The sequence below is a fragment of the Diachasmimorpha longicaudata genome, chromosome 1 (assembly GCF_034640455.1).
Source record: "Diachasmimorpha longicaudata isolate KC_UGA_2023 chromosome 1, iyDiaLong2, whole genome shotgun sequence".
In the NCBI taxonomy this organism is placed as follows: domain Eukaryota; kingdom Metazoa; phylum Arthropoda; class Insecta; order Hymenoptera; family Braconidae; genus Diachasmimorpha; species Diachasmimorpha longicaudata.
Window position 1 is genome coordinate 11,840,680 of NC_087225.1, and position 16,784 is coordinate 11,857,463.

General features: G+C 40.3%; 1 protein-coding gene across 9 annotated transcripts in view; it reads left to right on the forward strand.

Annotated features, from left to right (window-relative positions):
- LOC135168434 (protein artichoke-like) overlaps window positions 1-16,784 on the forward strand; it is a 199,795-nt gene that overhangs the window by 112,465 nt on the left and 70,546 nt on the right. For 7 of the 9 annotated variants that reach the window (XM_064132701.1, XM_064132691.1, XM_064132613.1 and 4 more), the window contains one exon: window positions 15,585-15,699. The exons of the other annotated variants lie outside the window; for them this stretch is intronic. The gene's annotated coding sequence lies outside the window, so the exon portion shown is untranslated. The remainder of the gene's footprint in view (window positions 1-15,584; window positions 15,700-16,784) is intronic. 9 annotated transcript variants of the gene reach the window in all.

A 16,784-nucleotide genomic window follows, 5' to 3' on the forward strand; every position in this document is an offset into this window, starting at 1 on the left:
AAAACTTTCTCCATTTCGCATCATCCTGAATATTTCTCATCGCAAAACTCTCCCCAAACCCAAGACGATCAAAGAGAGAGGAGTATGAATGCTGGAAAAAAAAATTCACGAAACGGATGCCTTTTATCGGAAAAGTTTAATCGAGGGAGTACGAGATTACCACATCCCAGAACAGTTCAGATCCATTGAAATATTCACCTTCACCCTGCACCTGTTCAGGGAAGGATAAGTCTAGTTCTATTCACCAGAATAGACTTCACATCTGAAAAAGTCGTTTTTGGGGGGGTTAGAAGGGGTATTCCCTCTCTTATTCCGAGGTTTTCACCACACAGTCGGATGAAAATACGATTCTGCGTTTTTCCACAAGCTCCCTATTACCGGTGCCACTGGTGTTTCAGTACTAACCCCCATTTCTCTCTCGCTTGTGCAGTCCTATCGTTTCAAGGGGGGTAAGACTGAGTGGCAGTAAGTTTTCACAAGGGGGGTGGAGGGGTTACAGAGGCACACGGGTTTCAGAGCGTCAATTCACCTTTTCACCTCTCTTTGATGTTAGAGAAAACCCGAATGCCGTTGGTTCTATGCAAAAAGCGAATAGAAATACGAGTGAAAAAGGTATGAGTCAGACGTCTGGAATGCATGCTAGATAAAACAAATATCGACGTAACTCGTCGCTCACCATTTTCTTCACATTTTTTTTTCCAATTTTCACAGCATCCTATTCCCCCTTTGGTACACCCTGAGGATTGTGATACCGCTATTTCCAAGACGATGAAACAGCTATAACTCCTCAAGTACAAACGCTCAAACGGCTGCTCTCTTTTGCATTGAAGTCATGAAATATTCATTCAATGTTTCTCACTTTAAAATACCCCTGAAAATTGCTTTCGGGGGCATCAAATGCTGATTATATTCAACGGAGGGTTACTGTCATCGGAATACTCAGAGGAATGATTTATTTGATCGTAATAAATTCTTTATTTGTAATGAATAATTTTTGAAGATTGGACATGATTTTTATTCTATTCAAGAAAATCATTTCTCTGGTTAAAAATTTTCAAGTGTAAATTTCAATATAACGATTTATGCATTGCATTTTCCGAATGGGATAGTCATTTCCAAGTCTTTGTGGAGTTGCACCTCTTTGAACGATTCTATATTATATCTGAAGTGGAGAGGAATATCTCAGATTTCAAGGAGTTTTCATTTTATCCCTCGGCTATGAAAGATGTACTGGGATTATAATTATGAGGCACCTCGTTCAAATCAATCGCTTCAACTTCGACGAGAAGTAATCTTATCTCTTAATATAGAATCGAATTCCCCATCAAAGTGATGAAAATTATAATATTCCGAGAAAGTGCTGGTAGAAAATTAATTACTTCTCGAACAATATGAATTTTCTCATGCCTTGAAAGATTTTTAATCAATGGACTCATCGAAATCAATAGTCATGGATAATATCCTTTCAGATGGTCTCACCTTATTTGCAATTTTCCTTTGATTCTTAATCCTGAAATGTATGAATGAACAATAATCAGAGGGGATAAAGTCACTGGGTGCAAGATTGAACGCAATAGCACCTCTTTTCTCCACAGGGAGGAGGAAGAATCTACTCTGGTGCTTGCTGACACAAATGCATAATCGAATTCCTCCCTACTTTCCCTCTGTAGATTTTTTATCCCTCTCGCCACCCACTCAATACCCTCAATACCCGATTGACGAAGAAAAAACTAAACAATGAGCCCTATAAAAGTCTTTTTCATAATTAAATGAACCTCATTTAAATCCAATCTACATGAGAAAATAAATAATTCCCAAATGGCATCTCAATTTGATCTTCGAACTTCCAGATAAATTGATTTTTTACGATCCCTTAACATCATTGAGTTATTATGGGTTTGCTCACTCAATCCGATGGTTGAACTCCCATGGCAAATATTACATCATCACTTCACTCCACCATCATTACCAGTAGCAAGTAAATCTCTAAATTGATGATTCCCCCGGGGTGAATTGAAACTACTCTCTTTCAACGTCATCACTCGAATCAGATAAATAGAAACGGTGGACTGGATCAACGAACAGAGACAGACATTGAGAAAATTCGTTGATAAACTAATATTGATATATTATTCCCATTTCGACCAGACTGGCCCATTGGAGATCTGCAATATCCTCCCGCTTAATGAACGAAACCCACTCAATTACGAATGTCGTGCACAGCATACTTATCGATCTATCTAGTATGCGGAATTATCGCAGTATATTATCGGGTAATCGTTGGGATACTCATATTCCATTTCCAGAATTCTGCTCACGTGGACAGGGAGCATTTAACGGTCCTTGAATCAACGGATAGTTCACTGAGGATATATCAGATTCCAGTGGTGTTACGCCAATTCCCGGTGGACTAGGAAGGTGTAAAATCGATGGATACGTGTGCGTGTATGTCTGTGGGTGTATGAATGTATGTGTATTTATCTGGTCATATGGAGTATAGATATGCGGTGGGTCCCAGTCCCTGGGAGACACTTTCTCATTTTCCCGGGGCTTAATAAATCATCTCATTATTCGCGAAGTTCATTTTCTACAGAAGGATATCATTGTCCAAGGGGTACAACAATGAAGTGCCTGAAACGAGATTATTCGCAATGCTTTTATCTTAACAATTGCTGTCTAATGGAAGAAAGTTCTATTGTGAAGATATACTGGGAGGAGGTTCGGTAAATCCAATATGGACTCCATCGTGGATGGAATTAAAACCTTAAAACGTAGTGGAAGAGTTATGGTGCAATGTGGAACGAGCAATGTTTCAAAAGAGATAAATTGCACATGGTAATTTATTTTTTCATCTGAAAGATGAGTTTTTCTCTAGTCGTGGATGATGTTAAATCTATGAAATTAGTCAAAATGTAAAATCCAAGAGCGGCAACCCAATATCACTTATTAACTTTTTTCTCTCTCTTTGAAGATTATTGTGAACTGTATATCAAGGAGACTAGAGTATATTAAATTTATTTTTTTTCCTTCATAAATTATAATGAAGATTACCCACTGAAATAAGTAAGTTTCTTCTTCAATCTGCTGAACCTCTTGGGCGCCGTCTTAATACACTTTCCCGATGCTATTCTTTTGCGACGAGATGCGAAAGAGCTCCCTCGAGAAAGGATAAACTTTGCTAATTTGTGATAGTATTTTTAATTTCTCTCGGATAAAAGTGAGAGATGAGGGCACCCTCTAATCAACATCTACAGCTTTCGTGTCTATCTAGGGAATCACCTTTACTCTATTGACTTAATCAAGGTGTAAAACTCGTTTCAATAGTAAATCCTCGCTGTCATAAGTATATGTATAGCTCTAAAAACATGATTTAAATTCAAATAAATTTACATTTCGATGACTTTGATGATCAAGAGGTTTCTCTTACTTGATTTAATCCTGTCGCTATCCTCGACATTCAACGATTTGTTTCATATTTCTTATTAACCTCCCCCAGGAGTTGAACCAACACTTTCCAACCAAGCTTATCACGCCGCTATCACTTCAACATTTATTGAATACTGATCTAATCCAGGTGGCAAGATTAGCCCCAGCTCATAACCACTCGGCGAATTTCGGGGCACACCCGGCTCATTCATCCTCCCCCACCCGCTACTTCAAAATTCAAAACATATTGACGAAAATGAATGCAAATACATGGAAATCCGTCCGTAAATTCATGCATGGAGTTGTCCATATGATAACCGACTTGGCCTTTAGGGCAATATCACCCCGAAAAACTCTGCAATAAAACTTCCCGCCAAAATCTAAAAAAAAGAGATGTTTCCCTCCCATCTAGAATATTGCATTTTATATGCACAAGTGACCTCATACCTACCCTCGTCATATTGCTTTTCACCATTCCACTGTTACATTCATTTCAAGTTCCCAAGTGGTTCAACAACTTTAATGGAACCGAGATACAGCAACCAGGGTCACTAAGGTGACGTAACAGGAAATCCCACAAGATTACTCTCCACAATTCCAATACAGTGACATGTAATACGTACAATCGATAGTGATGCATCTACACCTCATGTGCAACTGTCTCCCGTATTACCATCCCTCCCCCCAAATTTTGCATATCTCGACTTTCCACTCCGTCTAGTGCCATGTCGTTGCCTGGGTTTCATGTCTCCACCGCGAAAAGCTCCGCCCAACCAACAGTTTCCCTCCATTCTCGCTTACGTCAAGCTCTTTTCCTATCTATTTCTCAGCGTATTCAGCATTATTTGTGATATCCAATGAAGATGAGAAAGTTTGGTACGAGGATTTTTGAATTGAAGCATCAAAAAATCATCGCAATTGCAATCTCACCGATATTTTCACCAATATGCCATGAGAATGACGGGGTAATCCAACGCCAATCCCAATGACTTCACCCATTAGCCCCGAGCGGTTCAATCAAATACTTCCTGATGAACATAAATTTTCGGAGATGTCCGCTGCTTCTGCCACAAATAATCGAACGTGACGTCCAAACCCGGATACTATACTGCACGACGTATTGCCGTGTCTGCTGGTCATGTTCAACGTACATGCGGTTCTGTTCAAGCGAAGTTGATGTCCTCCATGGCCCTGTGGATCGTGTCCTATGCCATGGATTCACGAATAGCTGAAGTAACTTCTGAAATACCATTATCGGGGGATTAGAACTTGGGGTTGGGGATTACATCTGGAGAGATTGGATATATATACTTCATTTTTTATTACTCGTTAGGGTTTAACGATCTGACAGGAGAATTCTTCGGAGGCCCTTGCAATTGAACTTCAAGGTGAATCAATTATTTAAATAATCGCTTTTCTGAAAAGTCTTGGTCCGTTATCTTTGTTGGAAATCATTGATCCTGTCGCTTGTTCGAATTGGGGTCCGTCATTCAGCCAGATCACACATCAGCCACCATTAGACAGTTCCAACTTAGAGTTTTTCCAAATATTGATTGGTTAAAGCGGATCAGGAACCCACGGCTGGCAGAATAGGAACGACAGTTGGACTTGAGAATTCCATTTCAGAATTCCCTAACTCAGATGTTGTAGATATCTGGTATTGTTAATAATATTAGACGCTTCTGCAGATCTGGATCTAGACCAGGAATAACATTATCTATCCCTTTGACGGGTTTATCTGATGGGTAATCAGATGCGCGCGTGAATGACTGAGCAACTCTCTCTTCTCGTCACTCACAGATATCGCCTCGAGGTAGTACCACCGGTGAAACGAGTCAAGTGAAAAGAGGAAAACACTCTTCACTTCAAAGGGTCTATTCTGAGAGGGAAAATGATGGAATCGTTTGAATTGTTCCAAGGAGAATTTCCTGACGGTGGTTTCAGTGTTGTGATTGAAACCACCTGGATGAGGGTTACCTGGAGTACTAGAGGATGAAGTCTTCCTATGTCTAGAGTAGATCAAGTAATCGTCTCTGCCAAGCTTCGTAGTTGGATTCAGGAAATGAAGAAGCACTCGTCATGGAATCGGAAGTTTGAGTCTTGAAAAGCAACGATCTATTGCAATTTTCGTGGTATCAGGCAACTAGCCTTGGCGAAAAGCTTGACAGGGCATAGGTTGCCCTAGTTTGAAGCAAACTAGTCCCAGATCCAGCCAAGAGATGATAAGCCTCCATCACCGGTAGAATGAACCAGTGCTTATTGCTGTGCAAGAATGATCTCCCAGATTATCAGAATTTATTTCCCTAAATGTTCATTCTCTTGGAATTATTTAATATCTGAAGAAGGTTAGGCAGACTGTCAGATGACTTCCAAGAGACAGTCTGCGTCGTTCCTGATACCTTAATTAGGATAGAGCTCAACTAGAAGATCCAGCCTTGACTCCCAGCCGACAGATGCGAACTCTTCTCCCTCCAAATTGACTTCCATCACCACCAGAGTCTACGATTACCTTCAAATCAGTCCAATTTTATCATACCTCAAAGTGGATTATTTGTTCCAGCTCATGAGCATCGCTAACTCATTCTCGCTTCAAATTGTAAATAGTACACAGAACTGTGTTGTTCTTGCTCATGAACATTCTCGACGTTCGTCCAGGATCCATTTTCCCAACTGTCTACTAGTTGTACACTAGTAATACTCGAGAGTTGCAAGTTGGATTGTCGTACACACTGGGAATATAGCGTCGTCTCGGCAATTAATTTCCCGCTGATTCAACGTGCCCAGACGAGCGAGAGATGAGAGAAGACGGAAAAGGTGTATACGAATAGGGAAAGGGCTTTTGAAGGAGGGAGGAACTCAAAGTAGGAGGTGAGTTCGCTTCGTTGCCATTGGATGAAAAGACGGCTGGCTGTGATAGTACCGTTGAGGATATCTGATAACAGCCAAGTTGTACAACGAACAACTCTTCGCTTACATGCGGGAAGAACTTTACGAAACCTCATAGTTTAAACTCCATTTATTCCATGCCTCCTCACTCCATGATTCATCTCCTTCCTTTCTTCTACTTTAGTTTTATTCGATTATACGGCGTATAACGCATCAATTTCCAAGCTTACATCTCAATTTTAGTTGCAAAGCTCAACTGGGAAGTACATACCAAATATCTATTTTATCTCCAGTGAAAAGGAGGTTTATTTTTGTGCAATTAATCACATTAAGACTCATGGGATTCCGAGTTCATTCCAAAATTAGCGTTATGATTAAAGCCCGCAACTCCCTGGGGTGCCTACTACGAGGTATTTACAATTTATTAGCTCTTATTTGGCTAAGTTATGTTCTTCGTGGAAAATACATTTCACTTCCTCTTCAAATTGCATTCGGGCTTACAGGATCCTCCATAAACTTCAATTGGTCGATGCAAATTGTTTGCTAACACAGCTACTCATCTGTCCATCACACCAAGCGATATTGATGTGAGTCTTGTGATGAAGTCAATTAAATTGTTACGCATGAGCATCTCCATTCTGCCTGATAATTATGGCCTCTGTTAAGCGGAGCTTACAAGCGGTGGGCGGTTCACCGATCTAGAGGTCTCAGCTATCCCCCACTTTCCTCATCCCCGAACCACAGGAGCCATTCATTAATCGCTCACAGCAGGGTTGTACCGATAAATTTTTTAATTCCTCGATATTCGTTTTTGTAAACAGAATATTATGAGATTTATCATTCTATCGGTTTATTGCAGGACCGTCTACTAATAATTCTCTAACCATCTGCTAAACCTGATATGGTTGAGTGAACAAATGGTGAATTTCGGATTAATCAGGAATATACGTGTATCGAAAACTCATATGGGTTTCGTTTATTCACTGGGAATTATTAAAACCCTGGATAACATTGATTTTTTTCTCTTTGCGGCGGGGCGATTTCAAATAGATTTATATTGGATATATTTAAATCAATAGACTTCGTCCAATCAATGGGGGATTCAATATTCTGACCATTCCGTAGTCGGATTTGATTGGGAGTTGCACTCACCCATTGATAAAACCAGGTATTGATAAGACTGGCATTGAAAATGAAATTCTACGGACAGATCAAACCGAAATGCCGAGGTTCCAACTCAAGTACAACTCAAATCAGACGATAAGACACTACCAGATAGTACGTGGTAATCAGTCTTCGACCGACATTGAGACACTTTTTAATCCAAAATCGATTCGAGGGCCAGAATGTTCCTCCTGATTACTGAATCAGCTGATTACTTGATCCACATACTGAAAAAAATATCACGTTCTAATTTCGAAGTGAACATCCTAATCCAAGTTGAAGTTCCAGTCGAGTGAGGTTTACCAAAGCTCAATCCTTACTATTTCTGCAATATCAAATTGATACTTACCTATACATGAATACATGATTTCATGGTGACCTGCTTGCTATTAATTATAACAAGTTATTGAGGAATGGCAATTTCCGGCACCCCAAGATGTTGATCTAAAGTTTGTTAAGCAGTTCATGCATATAACGCGACAAACCTGGAATTCAGTGCATAACTAGGCCGGCCTCACGTCATACAAGTACCAAAATCTGGTATACATAGAATGAAAAGGAAAGTGAAATGTCTACTAAGTTGGTATGGCAACTCTGTCAAACCCTCTTTGACGTCCAAGACTAATCAACGAACCAGATATTTACCGGCGGCGCCCAGATAAAGACAGAGTGAGAAGGATACGAAAATCGAGGGCCCCCACCCTCCCTTCCCATATTCATCCTCTTGGCCTTGTTCAGGAAACCAATTACAAGTGTCCCGGAAGTTGCAACGAGAGGTAGAAGTTAGGGAGCGAGGGAATTACTGTATACAGTCGCTCTCGCATGTTGCCTCTGGGGAATTTGACTAGAAATGCCCGTTACAGTGGTTTCTGGACGAAACATCACGAGAACTTGGACTTATTTTTCCTACCCTGACTTAACCATTCTCAAACTGCCTATAAATGCTGACTATAAATAATTATTTATTCCGTCTTTAGCGTTAAACATGAGTATCCAACCGGGAGCTATAAAGCAGTTGCTGTGCTTTTGAATTTTACAGTACCATCAGTTCACTCTCTTTGTCGTGAGGGAGTGATGAAGAACAGCTCTCATCTCAAACATAAGTAGCTAATTAAAATAGATGACTGGTAGAAATGAATTGTTGAAAGATGAACAATTAATGTACGAGTTGTGGATGTTGGTGGTGAATGTTTCCTCCCCCGAGCTCGCAGGAACAAGTAAATATAAATAGGTTTATTACAGAGGGTTAAGTCAAAAAAATCCTTTGTCTCAGATTTTATCCTAATTTTTTAATAATCTCTCTGACAAGGATTATGCCCCACTAGACCACTTGTCTAGTTAAAATGTGGTATTCACGCGACCCAGCCATTCGAATGAGGCATCACGAAAGATACGAAATCCCGAGGGTCTCGTAAATTCTTGCCCGTAACTCTTGACTTACCGCAGCAGAGCGGCAATTACCGTCGCGGGATTTGAAAAAGGTGAAAAAGTACTAAATCTCTCCCTGGAATTGTGCCCTGGTATCCCACATACGCGTTGCAACATCACACTTATCATTATAAACACCTTATACACCGTTTACAGTTAGCTTTCATCACGTAATTTGCGTCGTGAAATATTTGCAAAAGTGGACGTCAAGTGGAACGCAAAAAATATTTTGATTGTTGAATTGACGGAATTTTTCTAGTGAAAGGGGAAGGCAGAAGAAAGACAATTATGTTGGCCCTGGTGGACAACAATAATGGCTTCGACATTGCTGGAAGAATTCTTCAATAGAAATGGGGAGAGGATGGGAGCTGGCTATGGTGTGCTATGACGGTGGTGATTTCTATAGCAGTCGTTGTCCGGCACTCACTCGACAGGCCATTTCCTCGAGTGCTAATTCGTTTCACTCACTCCGATTGTGATGTAACTGCTTTCTCCCTGTACCTCACCCTTCACCATCTTCCGTCTCACTTGGCAATTCACGGTCGTGACTCTGCACGCTCACTAACAATTACGCTAATTGCGGCATTAAGGCGCGGTCGATTGTTGGGTCAGATCTGGCTTTTCTCGTTGAATTAAACAGACCTTTTTTCTTTTTTCAACATAGCCACTTAACTGGTTTTCATTTTACACGTTTTCCCGAGTGTTTAATCGTAAACTACATAATCATGCTAATCCTCAACCCTAATTTGAGTCATTTGGATGATTATTTTCTACTGTTGTTGAGGGTGAATGGGATTTGTGAGGTAGATTGGACTGGCAGGGTAGGGATTAGGGGATGGTCCAAGCTCACTTCGAGCCTGGATCAACTTTGGCTAAGGCTGGATCAGTAATTTCGCATTGTTTGGATTCTGAATGACACCATGGTTTAATTTTAGGGCTCGTAGGTGGATTCTGAATTTGAATTCAGAGGCATGAGTAATCTGTGGATCAGGTTTTGGCAATTGACTTTCGTATGACGTTTCAACTAGGTCTGCTGACAGAGGCTCGCAGGCTATTCGTGGATAAAGCTTGGATCAAGCTTTTGAGTATATCTAACCGATTGGAAATTCAAAGCAGCCAGACGACAGTCAAGGGAATGATCCACGAAATCCAACGTCGATTAACTCAGTGAAAATTCTCGGTGGTTCAATTGGCTGAGGGACTCATTCAGTGAGTCGCATTGAATCCAGACATTATCAATGAGGACCTGACTAGATCCTAATGCGGATCTAATCCACAGTCGATTTAATCGGAATTTCTTTAGGGTAAAAAAGAATATGAGAGGAATCAGTATTGAATTGTACTATTAATTCATACAAAAATAGACTTTCTATATGAGGCAACACCTGATTGTCGTTAAAATCAAACACATCCCTCAAACCTGATAAAGCTAGTTGAAGTCGTTCTATGCGTCGGATGAGACGTCCAGTCCACATCCATGATGGGGCTAGAACTCTCCATTTAGTCCAAAAAACCTTTCGTAAACTTCATCAACGAGGAAATCAGAACCACTAATCATAAATTCCTTGTGAGTATCGCATCCGCGTCTAATCCGATCAGTGGTGGATCCCATCAAGATTTAGCTGATCAGAATAGGATTTAACTTCACTCCATCCCATTGAACTTAGATATTCTCTTCACAATGTCACTAATTCGCAATTCGGGCATCTAATGAAGAAAAGCTGATTAGGTTTAGTTTTAAAAATGACTTCATCTGCGGCTAACTAACAGAATTCTCTACTCCAGTACCAACGCAAACTCTGGTCCAATTGGGAAGCTCGGCAATGACCACTCGAATAAATGGTTACCAGTCGAGGTAAGCAGCTTCCCATCCACTGGAGGAAATTCACTTGCTATCAACTAATAATACAATTGCTCCAGCGCGGACTCAGCCTACAAATTCATAAAAAAAATTCCTGATCAATTTCTCCATCGTAAACTCCTTTAATGCATGTCTGGGTCTTATGTGATGTATTTTATGGACAATTTTGCGATAGTAATACAAGCTTTCACGTGTGATACATCAGCTATTCTTCGAACTGAGATTCTAAAATTTAATGCCCGGAAGTAATGCTCATTGGAATGGAAAATAAGTTGTTGGTTCACTTCCATAAAAATCAGCTACAAAAAATTACTGATAAATCTTTTTCTATGCGCACTATTTTATCACATGCATCAACAAATTCAGTCTTATGTTCTCGCTCGCTGTTCAAATCCATAACGTGAAATGAATGACCATGGGTATTGATGTCCATAGCCAATCAACTCTGCAAACATCAAGAACGATAAATATGGAAAACTAAATTCGTTCATTCGCTTTCTACTCTCTTCCAGAATTTAATGGTCTCGCATCCTCGGCAACAGCAGACGCATCATTTATAATGATTGTCAAGTTTCAACCGTTTGAATACTGAGCCAATAATAATGAGCACTAGTTTGTGCATACATTTCAATAATCCCTGGAGTCATTTTGCACACCAGACACACATAACGCACGATGGGTTTAATTAAGCACAGCTGTTTTGACATCGTAACAGATAGTTTCAGGGTGTGGAGTGTGCGCGATTCGATTCTCGTTTGATTTAAACCGGTGGAAACATCTGCTGCACGTGGGTGGCCATTGATTCACAGCGTTGATTTAAAGTCCCACGTGAGTTTAACTGTAGCTCGGGGGCAAACGTTAACCCCTTTCTTTCGGATTTTTATGTAGCCGATGACCTCGATGACAATATCGACAAATTGATGTGCTTATGTGAGCAGGCTAATTACGCGTGAATTTTCTCTCTACCGGTTTATTCATCGATTGGGAATAGATGAACCGGTTGATAAATTGAAACCATTAAATGCTTTTTTCATTCGGCCAAAAGGTCATTTCGTTCAGAGTCCAGATATTCATTTTTTAACATTTGATAATCATTCCATCTCCTCTCGTTGAGAGAATTTTTTTCGGGCTGGTCAATTGATCATATTTGACGACACCGCATGTTAATTTTATAAATAAATTCTCTAGAAACAATCAAAGAATTTTTTCCGAACCTACTGAACACTTTTCATTCCTGGATAACTGAATTGAAACTTTTCAAATAGGGAAATTTTTCTCCCACAAAATTAACAATCAGTTTCTGCTACTGTAGAGGGTTTAGAGATAAAAGTTACAGAATCTTCAAAGGATTTTTAAATTCAAGTGAGTAAAGCGAGGAGCGAGATTGAGATCGCTACAAACGGAACCCCGAGAAAACACCACTGCTGAGGGTGGTAGAGGGAGAAAGGATTTGAGTAGAAGACAGAAGTAACTGGCGAGGATGGGATTGAAAAAAAAAAGTGACACGAGAAGCTAACCCGTTGCTTCCGATCAAAGCCAAAGAGGATAGAGAATGAGGGACTAGGAAGGAGTATTCGTGGTTCGTTGGGTCCTGCAGGGGGCCGCGCCTTAAATCTTCAAAAAGAAAGATTTTTCTGTGAATCCGTGTGTCTTCTCAAGTTTCCGTTCGTAAATTCATGGGGTAAGTATCTCTCTGAAGCGCTCACTGATTAAAAGCCCAGCATCAAATTAAATACCGGAATTTCCCCCCAACTAACGCTCCACCTGGCGAGATTATCGTGGATAATTGGCACGGTAGAAGGGGTTTATATTTCTGGCAACGAAAGAATATTCTCGTTAATATTATACAATCACCCTAAAACAATTTACGACATTGAGAACAGTTATTTCTTTGTTCAAGCCGTTGGACAGTTTTTAGCAATGCTGCTGCGAGACAAGATGACAAGACGCGAAACTTCATCTTGTCATTTATCTCGTTCTCAGCAAACCCTTCCCTCGCATCATATTTTATAGAAATAGGAGAGTAATTTTTTTCTCGCCTCTATGAGCCATTTCGCGATGAAATAAAAAAAAATACAGAGCGGGGTAGAGTGAGAGACTCTCGTGCCTCTCTTTCCGTCCTGTCTCCTAATGTCTTTCATCTCGTCTGGCGTCTTTCGTTTCGCCCGACATCACTTTCGTAATGTTCAATGGCCTAAATCCAGACATCTTGAGCCCTCTAGCTTTGACTCCCCAAAGAATTTACTCATTTCATTGATTATTTTCGTTCCAAATTCTTCCGTAATTAATGACTTGCCCTCAGCTGACTTCATAGCATCAAAATTCCAATCATTGTCCTCAATAATCTATCGTGTGAATACAGTACAGTACCTTGCAACCATGTTCTAGAACCCTGTCAGAGGGCTTTCCCCAGATTACACTGAACAGTATGGCAAGTTTAAAGCGAGAATGTCTCGCGGACAAAGTTTCTATGAGGTTGAGGAATCTCCCCCTCAGTTTTCACCGAACACCATCCGCAAACCCACGTTCGCCTATCGAATTCCAATGTCTATCCGCTTCCTGGTGACAATCAATCCCATTCCATTGACACTATCAAATCCTTCATACTGCGCACGTCGCAACTCGCTGGAAGCCTCAGTGTCCTTCCGCGTCTAATTAACTCTTGTCAACTCGACGATTGTCAACATCGTCGAAGTGATTAAATCCTTTCAATCAAACTGACAGACCAAAATCGATTATCATGAAATGATTCTACAGAAATTTACCAATACCCGAAACTGATGGCTGACGTGAGATCGGTCATCAATTCCGATTGTCTGATGAATGTCATCAGTGAATATCCTTCAAAATTATGCTTTTCAATATCTAAAAGCAAATGAGAGTCCGTTCGTCATATGAATTTCTGAATTTCAGGTGTTAATTACTCGCCGTCTAGGTGAGTAAGCTCCATGTCATGGATGACGTTTTGGAAAAGCGCAGGGCCAGAGAGAGAGCTTGAGTGGAGAGGTACCATGAACATCGCCGAGGGAGGTATCTACGTGCAGCATCGTACCCTTCCACCTCTCTCTCTCTCTCTCTCACCCTTGCTAAACCAATTCAAGACCCTCTTGTAATCCGCAGCGGTAAATCTGGATTAAACCCGCGCTACCTCTTCACAGTGTTAGTCTCATGGGCTTGCTTTGCAAATGTTAAGTACATTACATACTTGTGCTTTTGATAGTAACCAGCGTTTAAATCCAATATACCTTAGTTAGTTCTATCGTGGACATCTCGAAAAGGCTGGAAAATGTTTCACGAGGGGAGGTGAATTTGTCGTGTTGAGAGCATACAAATGGACATGAGGACTTCAAGGATGAAAGTAATGAGTTTAGTTGACTGAATGCAATGATCACTACCTGCACTGATTGTAACAGATGACATTTCCCCGTCACAAAATCAAAGGTTTCAATTGTTCCATTGAAAGCCCTTGACCTGCCCTAAAAAAAAAACAATTCAATTCAATATCCTCTCAGCCGCACCGAGCTACCTGTCAGGGAAATCGAAGCGAGTACAATGCCTCTGATGTTCTCCCGAAACATACAGTAGTATGGTAAAAATAATAACAACGAACATTGAAAAAAAAGCGCAACAGAGTGCTAAAGTAAAACGTCCCCTTTTGTGCTTTCTCTGAGATTAAACGTCACCTCTTCTCTCATATTCTCGAGCAAAAGTCCCGGACATTCTTTTTCCACTAGCAAAGCCCTCAAGCACAGCACTAGCACCCTTCCACCCTCCCGCACCCTTCACACCCACCTCACCGATCCCCTCTCTCTCTCTCTTCTGTACCAATTCCTCTTATTCATTTTTCTTGCTTCACGCCTGCTTTTCGGTGTACAACACTGTACACCCCTTCTTTTTCTCTCATTTCCGTCTCTCAACTTCTCTACATCTGCAAAATTTTTAAGGGTTCAATTATCTTTGCGTCGCCGAGTTTCTCCAGAGAATGAACAAGAAGTGGCCCCGCGGCTGTTGGCAGTGAGTGTTACTTCCTTTGTATGATTATCATGATGATTTTATAAATTTTTATTCCCTCGGAGTTGAAAATTGATTTTTATATAACGGGTGTTCCAAAAAACTCTAGCGAGAATCAAGTACTCATAATATAGTTTATTCAGTTGAAACGGGTTCGGTTAATTATTTACAAATGTCAGAATTTAATGTGAATAAGTCTTCGTTAAATGTTAGCCCTTGAGAGATGCAAATCGAGGCAAATGAGACTCTGTAAATATAAATTAGTTCAATGTCAATATTGCAGCAGAGTAAATAGACTATTATCGCCAACCAGATTCATTTCATTGGTGGAAATGTGTATGGAATTTTCGGACCAATCCACTCGATTATTCCAGAAAAATCAGAACCAACACTAGTCTCCAGCCGCAAAGGGCCACAAAATGAAAAAAGTCTACAAGAGTAAATAATGTTAAATAACTTTTGAGAAGCACATTATTGGAATCAATCAATTGAACCCATCAAGTGAATAATTTGTTGTTAAGTAAATAAATTGTTCTCTCGAACTGAGCGAAAAAAAAATGATTTGTCACAGATACATTATTTACTTGGTAAACGTGAAGTGTTCTTTTGAAAAAAGCAGAAATGTTCAAATGAACATTGTTATTTAATTCAAACGGCCCATTTTTCTCGCTTCTCCCCACCGTGAAGTGTCCCCTCTGTTCTGCGTTAGAATTAGGATACCCGAGAGGAGCTAACAAAGAGACATGACACGTTTATGTATAAATATACAGTTGTGTGAACAGCTCGGAAAACTTGATTTTCTTTTCAGGCTATACTTCATTCGGACACACCCACAGGGGGTACATCATCCTGACTGTGAAATGGAGAGCGCACGGAGAGCCTGAGCCACTAGGACGAAAGATGGACGACTGGTGTCAAGGGAGGTAAGAGAAAAATAAAAGATAGGATAGAGTGGAAGAGAGGTGGCATGAGGGCGAAGAATGAGAGAGGAGGGAAATGGTCAGAATGAAAAATGCACAGTTCGGATCACAAACTGTAGCAGTTCACGTTGTCGTATACTTCTTGGTCATATATATTCACCCGACCGACAGTCTGCTTTCCTCATACTACTGGCAAAGCTTGGAGAAATTTGCTTGGGAAAACTTTAATTACTTCCTGGGGATTCATTATTCGATGCTAATAGACACGTGTTCCTGCACTCCCCTACCTTTCCTCATCTCAACTGTCCCTTTTTCCTTTCCACCACGTTGTAAAATCTTTCTCCATCGTGGTTCCCTTCAATTTTCCGATTTTTACTTTTTATCGTAGAATACTGCCAGAATCTTCGTGCTATGAATATTGAAAGCCACGTAATTTTCACACACTCTTTTTCAGTGTGTACGGCAAGTATAATTGATGAAGTCTCGGCAAGCTAGAGTGGCAGGGGAGGCATTATACATATATAAAGGGGGTACTTTTTAAAACACTTTTGCAAATGCAGTTCGCCGTGAGCGACAAATATCTTGATTTCTTTTTTGAACACGTAACGGGGAGAGTGACTAATGCAATGGACTGAGCATATTTATAGAGGTAAATTTTATCTTAATGTATAATCGGAGACATTATAATGGATGCATATGGTAATTTCTTTAATTGGAAAATCTATCGCCGTAGATATTCCCCCACGATGATCCGTTGAGGGATCCTGTTAAAAAATTTTGCTGATTGTTCAATGAAAATCCCTTCCATTTAATTGACTGGGATCAAGTTCATGGAATTGTGAGTCGTTGTGGAGAATCTAAGGAAAATTCCAATTTTTAAAAGAATGCAGTGTCGTCCAAGGAAAAACTATCTTGATTTCTTTTTTAAGCGGACCAGGGGAAAAATGAATAATGAAAAAAGTCTGAGAGTATTTCCAGGGAGGCAAACATTATTTCAATTCATAACTCTCGCGTGAATGGATATGTTAATTTCTTTAATTAGAAAATCCACCGAGAGAGATCCGCTACGATGATTTAATAATGTTGAC